This window comes from Marmota monax, unplaced genomic scaffold, assembly GCF_021218885.2.
Source record: "Marmota monax isolate L192 unplaced genomic scaffold, Marmota_monax_Labrador192_F-V1.1 WCK01_AAM20220418_F8-fsc00060, whole genome shotgun sequence".
NCBI classification, from domain to species: domain Eukaryota; kingdom Metazoa; phylum Chordata; class Mammalia; order Rodentia; family Sciuridae; genus Marmota; species Marmota monax.
Genome location: NW_026692826.1, coordinates 10,197,998 through 10,215,303, shown reverse-complemented (window position 1 = coordinate 10,215,303; position 17,306 = coordinate 10,197,998).

Genomic DNA, 17,306 nt, shown 5'->3' with positions numbered 1-17,306 from the left:
GTGGGACTCATAACCCAACCAGCGAGGCTGTTCTGAGTTAAGTGTGAGCGTGAACTGACACAAGGGTCCTTGGGTGAGGGACACAGTGCTCAGTGTGTTGCACTGACAGTGATGAGCCCTAACCAACACAACTCTGATCACTCCGCCGGACTCGCCCCCAGTCCCCTGGCGCCTCCTGCAGGCTCCCCCAGGCCCATGCCACCCTGGCTTCAGCTGCAGGTGAAACCACGGATTGAGGAAGCTGCTTCCCCTCAAAGGGAGGAGAGAACAGCAGCGGTCAGGGCAGCAGGGTTGAGCCTGGACCCACGCCGCTCAGGGGCTCCGGCCTCTGCCGCACAGGTAACCTCCTCCTGGTACAAGGATTGTCCACCCTCTTGGTCCAACACGCAGAGGTGTCCAGGTGTGTCAGATCCAGACTCCAGCCCCTGCCTGGCCATCCTTGGCCACTGCCCGCCAAGACCCGGGCCCAGCGACCAATACCCTCGGCTACCGCGTGGGCTGAGGCTTGCTCCGCGGCTGTGTGGGCCTGGGGCTTTGGGCTGTGCACAGTTCTTCTAATTCTGAGCTCCATGTGGGGGCGGGTCCTCTTCATCTGAGCCTGACTGGGTGGTGCTGTGGGCACCTCACCTGCCTGGGGCAGCCAGGGCTGTGCTGGTGGCCCAGAGGGGCTGACGTGGAACATCCGTGTCTGCCACCCTTAGTTCCTTCCGCTGCAGCCCAGGTGGCTGTCCTCTCTGCTCTGAGATACACACAACCTGGTGCTCACAAGTGTCCAAGAACGACCTTGGGCGCCCTTGAGGGAAAAAGTCAGGTCGCATTGGAACAAAAGTGTATTTATTGAGCTTGCACACCCCAAATAGCTTTGAAATGAAGTTTCCTGAAGCCATTCAAAGCTGAAGTAGACAGAATTCCTTTTCGTTGTGTGCCTGAATTTAACAACCAAACCAAACCAAACAAACAAACAAAAAGCAAAAATCTAAAACTAACCAGCAAAGTTTGGGGTAGAAAAATTAACCCTGGGAAAATCTGAAAAGCCCAAGATTATAGGAGACATTCATCCTCATGCTGATTTTTTTTTTTTTTTGTACAATCCTGTGTTGTGTTCAAAACAAAAATCTGAGAATACTTCTTAAAGAGGAAAACAAAGCCCAGCCCCGGCCATACATCTGTGAGTTTTGAAACAAAGGTCTGTTTGTGTGCCTCAATCACCCTCTCCTATGAAAGCAGACCCTCACTTGAAAAACTTTCCAGGGAAACACTCTAAACCAACATCCTGGTATAAATTTGCAAAACGCAATACAGGCCTGATTGTTTTTGGAGTGGATGCAGGCCGCATACGAATCGCTCTTTCTGAAACGTAATGTTCTTTGCACGGCTCAGTGGCTAATGTACAATAAATCAACAAAAGAGCGCTTCAATAAAGCTATTGGGCAGCAGCAAGGCCACTGTTATTTTATCTTTTTACAGTATTTAATTGGAAGGTTTTTCCTGAAACTTTAGCCAGCCTTCAAATTACTAGACTCCATATAAGAAGAGATTGATAAGAGAAATTTTTTTTTCCAGGATTTTTTCCCTTACAAGAGAGCAAGTTTTTGCAGAGGGAGAATAAAGTTACAAGTGTCTGGCGTTTTGCTGAGAGAGAATGAAATCAGATGCTGAATGGAGCGGATAGGAAAGGCTGGGAAAATGCAGGGCTGGCAGAAGTGCCAGGTCAGTGCAGAGCCCCACTGTCCTGCTCTCTGCACCAGGTGTCCGGCATTCAAGTGACACTATTATTCATAGATGGAGCAGAGTATTAAACTCCCCCCAAAAATCATTTGCAACTGAATAAAGATATAATCCTGGAAATATAACTCTCCATTAAGGGTCCCCATCAGCAGCACAAGAGCCCCATTGTAAAGGAGTTATGTATATTTATCAAGTTAAAAAAAAACCTTGTCTTAGTGCTTACATGTTAATAGAAAACTTTTATAGCCCTGGTCTCAGAACTAGTTATGCACAAAATGTAAAGCATCTACTATTCTCTGGCAAACTCTTTGGTTGGACAGTGAATGCTAACACATGAATAGGCTCTGGCAAAGGGATGCATGCCTCTTCCTGGCTGGGGGAGGCTGCCTCCAAGTGGAGTGGGAGGCATGAGGCTCCGGTGTTGGCGAGTCCCGCAGGGAGTCCAGCCTTCTTGGCTAAGGGCTGGGCTACCTTTCCATGGCTGTTGCTGAGTGTTGCTTGGGTGGTTTGCGGGTGACTGGTATATCCAAAACACCCTGGACAGGTGTGGATGTGACTCCTGTCTGGCAGTGGAGGTCAAGGTGGAGGTCTCCCGTGGCCAGTGGCAGAGGCAGCTCCTCTGCAGACCCACTCGCTCTGGAAGGAGAATTTGATGGCCGGCCTGCTGCCCGCCCACCTGCTCCATCCTCCAGAGCCACAGTGCCACATCAGCAGGAGCTCTGGGAAGAGAAGCTGCCCACACAGGCAGACCTGGGGACAGGGCAAAGCTACTGGTGAGGACAATGCTCCTACATTCTTCAAGGAGCGCCCCTCTTTCCCAGGCTCCTCTCATTTTCACATGCGAACGTGACGAATGGCAAAGCAAGATGGAAATGCCCTTCCCGCCACACTGGACCCGGTGGTCGTAGCCCAGGTGCCTGCTTAAGCCAGAGCTGCCGCCACCCCGGCAGGGTGTGTGGGGGCCACCCAGCAGTGTCAGCTGCGTCTTTCCAAGGAGAGAGCTTCTAGACCGGGAGTCTCCCCGGCCGATGGGAAGCAGCTCAAGGCACCACTCTGCCTTCCTGGTGCCACTGACTGGAGCCCCCCACGCGCCTCTGTTCTCCAGGGGCCCTGGCTTCTTTGGCATCCCACATGCGGTGTCCCCCAAATCATGTGCTGAACACTCCCCAGTTCCCGTGCCCATGACCTCATTTGAAATAGGGTCTTTGCCGATGGAGGAGTTGAGAGGCCCCTGGAGTGGCCCTGAGCAAACAGGAAAGGGTGCCCAGGAGAGGGAGGCTTGGAGGTCCAGTCAGAGCACAGGGAGCCTGTGTGTGGAGGGAGCCAGGTGCGCTGGGAGCACCGCCATGGTCAGCGACCACCTGGGGCAGGAGAGGCCTGTGCAGGGAGGGAGGGTATCTCTGTGCTCTGGTCCCAGCCAGGTCTCAAAATACCCCTTCCTCCAAGATCCTCCTGTGCTTTTGCCAGAGGCCCCAAGTTCCTGAACTGTAGTTGCAAGACCTAGCAGGTGTCTCCCGCCAGCGGTGCTCTCCCTGGGGCCAGAAACTGCAGGGAAACAAAGTCTCGGGGGTCTCTGGCCACATCTCAAAATCAAACTGACCCAGACAGTGGTGAGGGGGAAAGCACGGAAACGGATCTCCTGTGACTGGAGCCGTCAGATGGAAAGGTAGGCCTGAAGAAACGGGCACATGTGCGCGGTGCCGGCCCGTGCGCTGTGCGCCGCTTGGGTGGTTTGCAGGTGACCGGAGCATCAAAACAGGACGGCTGGCAGCGCGTTGGGCAGCAGCGGGCTGCACACTAGAGGTGCGCCTTTCCCCGTGTTGGGAGGTGACTCTCACCGGGGGTCTTACGGCCTGCTCAGGAAAAGGTCTGCAAGTTCCCCGCAGGCCAGGACCTGCTTCAGGGAGGAGGATGGGAGGGACCGTCACCTTCTGGCTTCGGGCATTTACTCAAATACCAAGGCCCCATATTTGGGGGTGGTGTCACCTGAACTCCCCTGCAGTCCTCAAAGATCCAGCCAGGCCACACTTGACACTGACATGCAGTTCAGGGTCTGGAGGCGCTGATGCCTCCCAGGCCTCAGGGTGGGATATTCTGGTACTGAACCCCGGAGGCCAGGGACTCCCATAGATGCCAGCCCCCATCTCGAGGAGGTCCACACAGAAGTCCCCAGGACACACACAGGCCCGGCACAGAGACCCCCAAGAGGAACATTCTTGGTAGTTGGAAGACCCTTTGCCTACAGAGACCCACCTCACCCAGCATGGATGAAGCTCAAAAAGTGTGGAGGCACACCCACCTGGCATGGACGCTCCTCACGCAGCATGGACAACCCTCACCCAGCATGGATGTACCTCACCCAGCGTGGATGCATCTCACCAAGCATGAACAACCCTCACCCAGTGTGGACAATCCTCACCCAGTTTGGACCCACCTCACCCATCGTGGACGTACCTCATCCAGCGTGGACGACCCTCACCCAGTGTGGACCCATCTCACCCAGTGTGAATGACTCTCACAAAGTGTGGACACATACCCACCCAGTGTGAACACACCTCACCCAGCCTGGACGACCCTCACCCAGTGTGGATGACCCTCATCCAGCGTGGACGACCCTCACCCAGTGTGGACCCACCTCACCCAGTGTGAATGACTCTCACAAAGTGTGGACACACCTCACCCAGCCTGGACGACCCTCACCCAGTGTGGACCCACCTCACCCAGTGAGGACGCACCTCACCCAGCGTGGACGATGTTCACCCAGTGCAGACGCCCCTGGCCCTGTGGGAGGCGGCATCCTCATATGCATGCTCTCCTCCCTCCCTCCCACAGACCCCTCCCGACGTTGGCCCACCAAGCCGGCAGTGCTCCCTGCCCACGCCCCTGTGCTCCAGCTAAGGTGGCTGCTGCTGTCCTTGAGCGCTCATGTCGGAACCTGCCACTGTAGTCAGAGAGGGCTTCTCGCCCTTCCGTTCAGGGAGGCCAACGGCGTGTGCCGCACACCCTCCACCTCCCGGCCCAGGGCTGCAGTGCCGCTCTTGGAGCTGGCAGAGTTGGTGGGCACCTCTGTCCAGTCAGGGGCACCCCAGGGACAGTGCGCCTCTGGCTCCTGTGTGTGGCCCTCCGAGGTCCCCCAGGCCTGCCTGGGGGGGCCTCCCTGGTGGCTGCTGCAGCTTGCTGCTCCGCATGGGAGCTTCTGCCTGTGCAGTCGTGGTCATTGTATGGTAAGCAATGCTTCCTTGGAGTGGGCCACTGCACCTCAGCCCAGCCAGAGGCACAGATGGACACACGCCCATCGGGCCGTCAGTGCCGGCTGCCTTCATCTGGCACGAGTGAAAAGCACTCTGAGCCCCAGGGAATGTCCCAGGAAAGGCAGGCGTGTGCCTGGAAAGCTGTGGCTGACCTCCTGAAAATAGCTGGAGGGACCTCGGATGGCCGATGGCTGCCTCCTGAGGTGCTGGGCACACCAGCAGGACCTGTGCCGTCACTGTGGGTTCTGGAGGAAGCGCAGCTGCCTTGAGAGGACGTGGCCTCTTGGACTGGCTCTCTTTGGGGGGCACACTAATTTGGCCACCCCCATTCTGTCCGTGTCTGCTGACTGTGCCATAGGGCTGAGGTGTGGCCCTGGATAGGCATCTGCGTCCATCTTCACCCACGGGCATCCCCTCCTCTTATGTGGTTTCTCAGAAATAGAACAAGCTCAGCGCACAGAGAACGAGAGGGAACAGGAGGACGTGGAGGAGGAGGCCCAACCGGACGCTCAACGCCCCCTAGGACCGGTGACTCTGGGTTAGTGCTGGGTCCAGGGCTGTGAGCTGCCCGCGAACTCCCCACTGCCACCTGCTGCTCAGGAAGACGGGCTTCTGTGGCTGGAGGAGATAGGGCAGGATGGGGAAGTACCCCTTGAGGGTCCAGGCTACTTCTGCACCCAGGACTTGGCAGCAGCAAGCTCCCCGCTAACGCCAGTGCCACAGGTGTTATGCCCGACGCTGGGGACGTCCGCGGAACCAGGCCCCAGGAGAAGCGCCTGACTGAACTGGGCTGGCAGAGTTTGCTGGAGCAGGCAGATGGCACTTAGCCTCTGCTCTGGCCTCTTGGGGTGGAGGCCAGAGAGCAGCAAGGAAGGAGGGGACACTCAGACGTTATGGGAAATGTCCAGCTCCATGGTGGCTGCTGCCAGAGCACTCCACCACGTGCAGCCGAGGCACCTGTGTCTGTAAGTGGAAATAACAGACCTCTGGAGACCAGGGCGTGCTGGTGGGACTGCACTGGTCCCTGGACGGCAGTGCCCGCCTGCGCACAGCACTCCCCGGCTTCCTTCCCTCCTGCCTTTCTGCTCCAGGGAGTAAAATGGGAAAGATGTCTTTTTTTTCATTCTCGCTACTCAAAAGTTCACACGCTCTGGCTGGGGAGCTCCAAGAGTGAGTGGTCAGCAGGGCGCTGCCCCAGGCTGGCTGCACCACACCACACAGCTCTCAGGCTCGGCTGTTCCCGGGGCGCAGCCACACCGGAGCAGGGGTCTTACTGCTGAAGTGGTTCCTTCGGTGCATGTACAGGTTCTGGGGAGGAGCCCTGCTCTGTGCACAGTGCTGCTCCTACTCCCCCGTCTTCCCCAGGACCCGGCCCTCGAAGGAAGGCAGCTCGGCAGCCCCGTCCTCATGCTGCGTGGTGTGCTGAGCCCCCTCCCAGGTCTCCCTTAGCGCACTCCATCTTTCCAGCACTGTGGGAGGCTGCCGCCTACCCAGCTTGGACAGATTCAAACTCGGGTCTGAGGGAGATGCTTCCACCACTACAGGGCAAAGCTGAAGTGTGGCCCAGGGGCTCCCGCGTTAGGGACTCACCGAGCAGCTGCGATGGTGCACCGACTGGAGGCCAGCCTCAGCACTTGGTGAGGCAGGTCTCAAAATAAAGGTGCAAGGGGCTGGGGTGTGGCTCAGGGGTAGCGTGCCCTGGGTGCAACCCACAAGGAAAAGGAAGTGAGCAAACTCTGTGGTGAACTGGCAACCAGAATGTCAGGAGGGTGGGAAGAGACGCAGAGACCGTGGAGCAGGGAGAACCGTGGGTGGGGGTTAAAACACTCATGCCTGAAGTCGGTGATTTTTAAAGAAAGGAAGTCTACGTGGTCCCAATAGCTTGGGCTCCCGGGCAGATGGCTTCGTGGCAGGGGTGTGGGAGGACAGGTGGCATGTGGGTCAGGAGGCCAGAGGGAGCTGGGGCTCAGGTCTGTTACTCCCCATAGCAGGGTCCCGGACTACTCCCAGCCTCTCCTCCGGGAAGCACCCTGGCCTGCCCCAAGACCCCACCTCCAGGTTCACCGCCACCCAGGTGGCTGTACAAGGCAGCAGCCTTCCAGCCATCAGCCCTGGACAAGCCCTGTCCAGCCCCAGCAGCTGCTGCTCAGTCCCTGGGCGGCTGTTTCCACCTCCTTCAAACTCCAGAGGTTGAGTGTATACCCCTGGCTTATCATGCTCGCCAGGGGGTCTTTGGAAGGCATGTGACACTGTGGATTTTTGTTCTGGCTGAATGGATTGTGGCTCACGTAGGCACCCACTCAGTCACAGGTGATGGAGACACTCTTTACTGTGGACACTGGCATCGGCAACACACCCGTGATGGTCCCAGGGCCCGGTGTCCACTGAAGAACACTTTTGAGCCCTTTAATACTAACACACAGTCAAGTGCTTCATGGTCACTTCCTGTGAAGTGTGTGTGTTTTCAAGAGGGTCTTGGAATTCAGTGACCTCGTATCAGATGCAGACATAAAATCAGCATATCTAGATCGCCAAGGCTATAACTGTCCTGTGGATCTAAACTGTACTACTAGGTCCCATGTCTGTGAAGGTGGATCTGACACTGTACTCCTGGGTCCCACGGCTGTGAACGTGGACCTGACACTGTGGTCCTAGGTCCCACGGCTGTGCATGTGGACCTGACACTGTGGTCCTAGGTCCCATGGCTGTGCATATGGACCTGACACTGTACTCCTGGGTCCCACGGCTGTGAACGTGGATCAGACACTGTGGTCCTAGGTCTCATGGCTGTGAATGTGGACCTGACACTGTACTCCTAGGTCCCATGGCTGTGAACGTGGATCTGACACTGTACTCCTGGGTCCCATGGCTGTGAACGTAGATCAGACACTGTGGTCCTAGGTCCCATGGCTGTGAATGTGGACCTGACACTGTGGTCCTAGGTCCCACGGCTGTGAAGGTGGATCTGACACTGTGGTCCTAGGTCCCACGGCTGTGCATGTGGACCTGACACTGTACTCCTGGGTCCCACGGCTGTGAACGTGGATCAGACACTGTGGTCCTAGGTCCCATGGCTGTGAATGTGGACCTGACACTGTGGTCCTAGGTCCCACGGCTGTGAATGTGGACCTGACACTGTGGTCCTGGGTCCCATGGCTGTGAACGTGGATCTGACACTGTGGTCCTAGGTCCCACGGCTGTGCATGTGGACCTGACACTGTGGTCCTAGGTCCCACAGCTGTGAATGTGGACGTGACACTGTACTCCTGGGTCCCACAGCTGTGAATGTGGACCTGACACTGTATTCCTAGGTCCCACGGCTGTGAACGTGGATCTGACACTGTGGTCCTAGGTCCCACGGCTGTGCATGTGGACCTGACACTGTGGTCCTAGGTCCCACGGCTGTGCATGTGGACCTGACACTGTGGTCCTAGGTCCCACGGCTGTGAATGTGGACCTGACCCTGTGGTCCTGGGTCCCACGGCTGTGAACGTGGACCTGACACTGTGGTCCTAGGTCCCACGGCTGTGCATGTAGACCTGACACTGTACTCCTAGGTCCCATGGCTGTGAATGTGGATCTGACACTGTACTCCCAGGTCCCACAGTCCGGTCATGTGCAAGTGGCTGCAGCCCTCGGTTCGAGTTCCTTGTGTTCACAAGAGCAGCACCTTTCACAGGGCTGCGAGGGGTGCACCAGGACATCTGCTGTGGAGCTCACTCCTGCACACCACCCTGTCCAGTGGCCTTCCTCGTGGTCTTTCCTCGTTACTCTCCTTCCCTTGCCTGGAGTAAGGACTGTGTGCAGGATCTTCCACTTTAAGCCGTTGCTCTGAGCCCAGTCTCTGGGTCTGCAGTGTGAGCATGCCCAGCGAGGATGCACCTGCCACAGGCTGTTCAGCCTGTTGCCACCAGCAGCGGCCGGCGCTCGGGAGTCTGAACCCTCCTCAGCCCTGCAGCCTCCATGAGCACAGCAGGCAGGTGCCCCTCGTGGGAGCTGCTGATTATTTATGGCTTTCAGAGACTTTTGGGTTTAACTGGTGGGAAGTTTTATTCCGCTCACATGGAGGAAGCCCCGCCATCGTCTGGCTGATTAAATCCAATTGTCGCAGCACACGGCAGGCAGGGCAAGGCCTGGGAGCCCAGTGCCTGTACCATGGCGACGGGCACGCAGCTCGGGAGAAGAATGCGGGGCAGGAGAGGGCAGGGTCTCCCGCTCCCTCCTGGGGTTTTGTCCTCACATCTGCCCTGCAGACAGTGCGGCCCGGTCTGGGGCTGCCGCCCACCCTGCTCCCCACTGCCCACGCTTGCTCAGGAGTGGCTGGAAGGTGACACGTGGTCTGTTTAAGCCTCGAGGACGTGGATGAGCAAAGTTTCCCCACGCATCACTGAGTCGGTGGGGGCCGCGAAGCAGGCACGGCGGCTGATCGGCCACCAAGACCCTTGGAGTCTGCTGTCCAGAGCAGGGCTCGGGGGCCTCTGGCCTGAGGAAGACCATACCAACACAGGCTGAAGGTGTCCTGTGACACACTGAAAAGCCAAGGCTCCTTCCTCCCAGTTCCCCAGAGTCCAGTGTGGCTTGTGGTTATCTGAAACGAACTCTCTTCCTGCTTGGAATGGGGATCCCTGGGACACCCACACGCCGCAGCCCGCCTTCTCTCCCCCCTGGGCTGTGGGTGCGGATCCCCGGCTTTCTTTCCTTCTACCCTCCCCTAGTGCGGCATCCAGGGCTCGTGTGTCAGTGGGTGCCACCTCGTCAACCTGGGGGCACTGCTGATCCTCTTCACTGACCTCCTTGTCTGGAAAATGAAAATAACAGTATCTGATTATCGTGATGGTCAGGGAGGTCTTTCAGGAGAGCGCTTCAAGCGTCTGAGGCACAGTCGGGGTCATGGTCACCACAGCTGTGTGCCCGGGCTCTGGCTGGCTCTGAGACGATTTGGATTAGCTTTTCATGTGAGTTTCGCTCTTAGACTCCACGCCTCTCACGACCCACATATGTGCCAGGCCGCTCCGTGGACCAAGGAGATGGTGTACTTACTGGGTGAGGATGGACACAGAGCTGGACAGCCCTGCAAGGAGCAGGAGGCTCTATGTCCACCTCTGCAGATGCCCAGTGACCACTGTCTTGAGAGCCTTGGTGGCTCTTCAGCAGCTCTTCCCGTTCCTGCTGGTGAGTGGCCACAGGCTTCGTTGTACCATTGTTGCGAGGGTCGCATCTCGCAGTGTTGTTCAGAAGGATCAAGGACATCGTGTTTGTGATCGCTGCTCGCAGCCTGAGTGTCCTCCATAGTGAGGGTAATGAAATCCTCTTGGTATAATCTGATGATGTGTCAATTTTACTTTTACAAGAGCCCTAAGAGTTCAGAAAGTGTTTCAAAGTCCAGATGTTGACTGATGAGTGTTGGCCACTTTGGGCAGCTGTAATGACAACACACAGACTGGGGCTCAGATGGCAGGGTGTGTTTCTGACGTGGTTCTGGAGTGGAGTCCGAGGGCAGGTGCCCGGTGGGTGGGCTCTGGTGAGGGCCCGCCTCCAGGCTGTGATGGGCACATCTTGCCGTGTCCTGATGAGAAGACTCTCCTGCTGTCCCTGACGAGGGCACTGGCCCTATCCAGCAGGGTCCGACTCTCTTGCCCCAGCGGACCACACGCCCCTTCCTAACGCTGTCCTCTGGGATCGCTGTGGTGCCCCAGGAATCCTGGAAGCACAGGGACGTCCGTCCAGCCCAGAAGGAGGAAGCTTCAGGATCCTGTCGTGCAACCTGAAGGTCAGCGGCTGGATGGTCAGCTCCTCCCAGCTGGAACGCGGTGCAGGTGAAGTGCAGGAGGTGTTTGCTGGGAGTGGTCCCCTGAACCTTTGCTGTGGGATGGAGAGGTGGTTGGGCAGCTCTCGGCAGGGTGCGCTGTCCTTCCCTCTGCAGATGGCGGGCGGGGACTCTGGGACGCGCAGGACACGGCGCTTGCCGGCCTGTGGGGTGGGGTGCTGGCCTTGCCTCTTTCCTCCTCCAAGTGGCTCTCTGCCGCTCACATCCTGGTGCCCCTCGCCTGCTCCAGACTTGACTCTGGGACTCTCAGAGGCTCCTGACCTTCGCCCCAGGGGCCTCTCCCCCAGCAGCAGTCCCTACTCCGACCCACACGGCCAGTTCTGCTGCTGTGCTCTGACCGGGAGGACGTGGGGCCTTGCACTCTCTGGTGGGCTGCTGGGGGCAGGTCCTTGCCCAGGGGTCCTCCACCCTGTTTCCCGGCTGCCTGGGATTCACATGCTCACCTGGGGTCTCTGTTTCCAGCGGCACAGAGACCTGGGCTCTGTCCCTCCTCACCTACTCTTCCGTGGTTTGGGCACAGAGTTTACCCAGAAGCCCTTAGTCGTTGATTAGACACCTGCTGAGTGCCTTCTGTTTGTGGATTTATGTGGCTCCAGGTTGTTCTTCTATCTTTGGAGTCTGCTTCCTGCAGGGAGCCTGCCCCTGCCCGGGCCTCGCAGGGTGCCAGCCAGGTTGCCCCCCCCCCCCCCCGTTGCCCATGGGCTGTGTTCCCCTAGGCCACCGTCCCCCTGTGGACTCTTTGAAGGGAGGGCCCTGTCTAACTGAGATCAGGGCTTGTCCTCCCGTGCGCGGGTGCGTGACGAGCCCTGCAACATCAGCCCCCCTGACCTATCTGATGTCCCCCAGGTAGCGAATCGGCACAAAGTCTCTGCATTTGAGACTTTAAGATGTCTTGGTGATGTCACTGCGATGACCTAGTCCATCAGGAATGGATGTCTGCAGTTATGACTGCTGTTGGCCTGGAGCTGGGCAGAGGCATGGCCGGTGGAGCCACTCCACATGAAGTGGAGCAGACACCTGTTCTCCTGGGCTGGACTCGCTCTGGGCAGGAAGGTGGGCTCAGTCAGCAGCAGGCCATGGGCACTGCCTTCCAACAGCAGGCGCAGCCTCCAACCTCACAGGTGGCACCCACCTCACAGGTGGCTCCCTCAGGAGCAGTACCTCAGGTTCTGGTTCTTACAACAGGACGAGGGGATGGCCTGGCGGGAGCAGGCCACTGCCCTCCTGCCCACCTGACTGTCCATTGGGATGCATTAGACCAGAGGACACCTAGACACTGCTTGGAAGAATGGCTCTGTGGGGACCGCTCCTGTGCTGGTGGGCTGGCAGGGGACCTCTGGTGGGGGGCAGAACTCAGATCTGTGCAGGTGGGACAGACCCATTTGGGCATCCTGAGGAGGGATGGGTCTGGGTAGACTGGGGTCGGGAAGGAGGTCGGAGGTGGGCTTCAAGGGCCCCTGGATCAAGAGGAGAGTGGAGCCATGGTCTCCTCAGGGGCCTAAAGCCTTTGCCCTTTCTCCAAGTGTCTCAGAGTAGAGGAGCCTGCTTTGGATTCCTGATGATGGTGCTCGCCATGGTGCCGCAGCCCGGCCGAGCTGTCTCCAGTGGGAGGGTCATTGGCAACGGGGTTGACCTCCTGAGCTGGGGCAAGACGTCTTCATCATGTAGCTTTGGTAATATTGAGAAGCACTACAACTTATTACTTGTCCAACACCCTGGGCAACCTTGCAATGTCTGGGGACATCTTGTTTGTCACTAGTCGTGCCCGGAGCATAGAGGCCAAGGATGCTGCTCAGCACCCCGTATGAAGAGCTGTCCAGGGAAAACGGTCATTTATGTCCCACATCAACACTGCTGAGACCTGGGACTCCTCTTTGTGTTCGCTTTGCCTCATCAATGCCTCTCCTTTTATGGATTAGAAGTGATGAGAATGCTCTGGCTCTGGTCAGGATGGAGTAGCCCCATCCATCCCACTTCCTCTCTCCCACAAGTGAAAGTCCTGGTCGGCACAATAAGCAAGCCCAGGGGGGCTCTGAGAGGTGCGAGGGGAGGGGCTGGAGGCTGAGCTGGAGGCTGGGGTGGCGGCGAGTCCCTGGGCCTCACCTCAGCACCACCAGAGCAGGCCAGCGCCCCAGGAAAAGACCCAGAATGGTGCCCGGCCAGAGCAGGACTTGCTCCACCCCACCTGCTCCCTCCCTGGGTCTCAACAGGCTTGGGAGCAGGGCTTTTGCCCATTCTCATTCCTACCCCCTTCCCACGCTCCAAGTCAGCCTGGTGGCGTTCTCCCGGCTGAGTGCAGAACTAACCTCCCCCAAATCCTTGTGAGCGGAGCTGGTGATACCACGAATCTCCTGAGAACTAAAGAGAAAAAACGTCTCAAGGCAGCCAGAGAGAGCTGTGCACCACCTCTCAGCACAGGTCTGTGCCCCTCTCCCTCAACAGGTGCCAGGCACCCTCCGCCACCTCTCCCAGGTGTCAGTGGGGCCCAGTGGGAGGCGGAGCCTGCAGGGTGCCAGTCACCCTCCGCCACCTCTCTCAAGTCTTGTAGGCCCACCAGGGATGAGGGCAATGCCCCATTTTACAGAGGGGAGTGGTAGGAGTCGGCATCCCACATTTTCTGGGTGGCATCAATAGCTACTCCTATTCATGTATGAGGCTGAGTGGGTCACAAAGAAACTCATCACACACCCACTTGGCCCTTGTGCTGAATCTGTCATGGGAACCACCCGCCAAAAATAACTAACAGGATCTGGAGTCATGACACAGTATGAAAAATAATATCCAAGATTCTACCAGAAATTGCTTGTCATACTCCAAACCAGGAAAATCTTAACTTAAATGAGAGAAGTATAGACACCAACACTGAGATGCACCTGATCTTAAAATAACAGATAAGAGATTTAGAGCAAGGATCATAAAAAATAGTCCAACAAAATATTAAAAATTCCCTTTATACAAAGGAAAAGAATGAAAACATCAGCAAAGGAAAGGAAGTTATAAAAAATCAAATGGAAATTAATAGAATTAAAAATACAATCACCAAAACACAGGACAGCTCAGAGCAGCAGAGTGAGGGTGAGGGGGGACAGAGGGGTGACCAGGACAGCCCAGAAAGCAGACTGGAGCATGACCAGTATCCGGTGCCCACAGCTCGGCTCACTGGAGGGGCAACGTGCCTGTCCTGGGTTCCTAGGAGAGGAGGAGGTGGGACTGAAACCGAATTCAAAGAAATAACTGCTGAAAACTTCCCGAGTTTGGCCCAAGACAGAACTACAGACACCAGGAGCAAAGCACCCAGAGAATCTGATAAATCCAGAGGAACACACATGAGCCATCGTGACTGACTTTCTGAGAGCTCAGGAGGAGAAAAGCCTCAAGGCAGCCAGAGAGCGACGCGCACACCTCTCAGCACAGGGTCTGTGCCCTCCCCGGAGCAGCGAGGTGGGGGAGCAGTTCTGCACGTTGCTGGACCCATGGGCAAAGGGCTGTCGGCCCAGAGTCTCACCCCCCACAGCCTGCTTCAAAGAGAAAGCAGGAGAGCGAGCTGTCCTCAGGCCTGGGTGCCTCTGAGCGAGGAAGCCTGCCCTCAAAGCTGAACGGAGGCCTCCAAAGAGAGGCCAGAACCGGGGAATGAAAGTGGACGTCCCACCTCCTGGGTCTCTCCGACCACATGCAGCTGTTGAAGCCAAAGCTGCACCCTGCGGGGTGTGCTGCCCGGGTGAGGAGGAAGCCGCAGGTCCTCCTGGGAGAGACCTGCAGGAAGCAGGGCTTCAGCTTCATCAGGACCAGAGGCAGAGAACAGACGACGGTGGGGGGTCAGTGTGTGTGCCGCAGGCCTGAGGAGCAAGCAGCGAAGTGCACACAGTGGTGCTCTGAGTGCGGCTCTGAGTGCGGCACACAGGCGGGACGCATTTCTACAACCTGCTCAAGTGGCCCCGGGAGAGCAAAGGGGAGCAAAGAAGCAAGAAATGGCTGAAAGGAACAATGAAAAATCAAGCAAACACCCCCCCCCCCACCCATGTAAAACAGCTGTTCTAAACCAAAACTCCGCCTCAAGGCACCAGGCCTGATACAGCATTGGGAGGCGACTTTAAAAAGCAATGGCCACATGTCAGAGAAAAACTTGGCCTTTGGGTTTTGGGAATTGGCTTACTCTGCTCAGCATGATTTTCTCCAGCTCCACCCGTTTACCAGCAAATGCCACCATTTCATTCTCCTTTAAAGCTGAGTAAGGTTCATAGTGTCTATACACCACAGTGCTTTATCCATTCACCTGCTGAAGGGCGTCTAGGTTGGTTCCACAGTTTAGCTAGAGTGAGTTGAGCTGCTATAAGGGGAGGGGCGGGGGGTGGCACTAGGGAAGAAGAGAGCTACTTTAGGTAGAGGGGAGTGAAGGGAGAAAGGGGGCCTGGGGGTGGGAAGGACAGTGGAAGGAAGCAGACATGTTACCCAGGTACACGTATGACTGCATGCCCAATGTGATCGTCCAATGTGCACAAGAGAAGAATGAGAACTCATACTCCATTATGCATGGTGTGTCAAAGTGCATAAATGCATTCTACTATCACATACAACGCATTGGAACAAATGAAAAAAATCTGAAAATCGCAATGGCCACAAGACGTAGCACCAGCCTGTGGGGAAGGAACTTTGTGGAGCACACCGACGCAGGGCTGCAGGGAGAGAGGAGGCTGTCTCTTGCGGCTGTTCTCTGCCTGTGTTGTGCCCAGCAGCTGCACCCTAGGCCTCATCCTGCAGAAGAGAGCTTCCACGTCCTCGTGACACCTCGAGCGTGTGTGCCCACAGTGGGTTTACAACTGGAAACCGCCCACTGTCCTCTAGCAGGTGAGTGGAGGACAGCCGTGGTCTCCGTACAGACCGTGGGATGCCGTGTGCTGACGGAAGTTGGGGCTGCCCATCCTGTGGCATTGTGGATGGACTCCAGAGGACTGGTCCTGAGTGGAAGGAGCCAACCCCAAAGGCCACACATGTGTGAGTTTGTTCCCATGGTGTTTTGAAATGACCAAATTGGCTGATGGAGGACAAGCCAGTGCTTGGCAGGCGTGGGGGCTGGGAGGAGGTGGCTGAGGCTCAGTGGGCAGCTCCAGGTGCTGGTGAGAGTGCTGTCCTGGGCCCTGTGGTCAGATGGGTGTCCTCCATGGACGCCACAGACATGGACGTCTGTAAGCGGGGAATCTTCCCAGGTCCGTGATGTGCCCTTTGTGTCCTGGCTGAGATGCTGTCCTGCAGCATGCAACCTGTTGTCATCAGGGAACAGGGCGCCAGGGTTCAGAATCTCTCTGTGCTACAGTTTGCCATGTGATTCCACAGTTACCTCAATTAAAGAACAATTCGAAACATGGTAATAAAACATTTTAATTTTTTTGCACAAAATATTTGGCCACCTTTGTGTTTTTTCCAACCCTGTTCATGACCTGTGCATCAGGGGACAGCTATTCCTCAGGTGCTGTCTGGTGCCTGCTGAGGTCTTATTGTCCACTGCTGTGGTCCTCGCCCACTCAAGCGGGCCCATCCTGCCTCCATTATTCAGCCGGCTTCCTCCAGGGGCCTGAGAGGGCGGCTGCCTTCCCGAGATGGGCTGTATGCAGTCCCCGGTGCAGTCCCTGGGCAGCCAGGCTGGTCAGCACCAGCCGTGCTCTCACACTCCAGTCTTCACCACCTACGTCTCCTCTTGCGTCAGCCTGGCCGACAGCCTCCGCACGCCGGGTCCGCTGCAGCCCAGCAATCAGTGGTCCTGCTACAGGCCTTTAGAATCTTGGCAGAGAAAGTGATGGGACAGCTCTGCAATGTGAAGCCTGCAGGGGCTGTGACCAGCTCGGAGAACAAGTCCCGCCCAGCTCAGGGGTCAGGGCAATGTCATCATCAAGGACCTGGGATGCGGGTGTGGTGGCAGGCCTCCACCTCTCTGGGGCGTGAGGCAGGTCACGGAGCTCCGTGCAATTGTTTGTGCCCTTGCTTACGACAGCAGCATCCGCAGTTTGCTCAGCCCTGAGGTCTCCCTGGGCCTCCAGACTGGTCCCCATCGTCAGCTCCCAACAGATAAGGGCTAGAGCCAGGGTCACCCACTTCTGTGAGATGCTCCCTCCAGCACTCGGAACGATGACATCTTAGGAAATGAACTCACGACCGGTGCTGAGTTCCCCCTTCCCTCTAGGGGCTTAGAGACGAGACGCATCGTCGGGAGACACGCCATTCACAACCTTGCTCCCCTGGCCTTTCTTGGGCAGTCAGGGGCAGGGAACTTGACCAGCTCACTGCCTTCCCTGCCCAGCAGTGCTGGGCTAGGCAAAAGGGAAGTTCGAGCCTGTTACGCGCGTGCGTAAAAGTAGACCATCAGGAAATCCTGTACAGCCCAGCTGTTGAATTTCACGAGACTGAGCCTCTGATGGTCTGAAGAGTCACGTCACCGGGGCCTGCTGGGCTCTGGAGAGCAGACTGAGAGTATTGTGTGAGCTGGGGGGTCCCCAGGCACGAGCTGC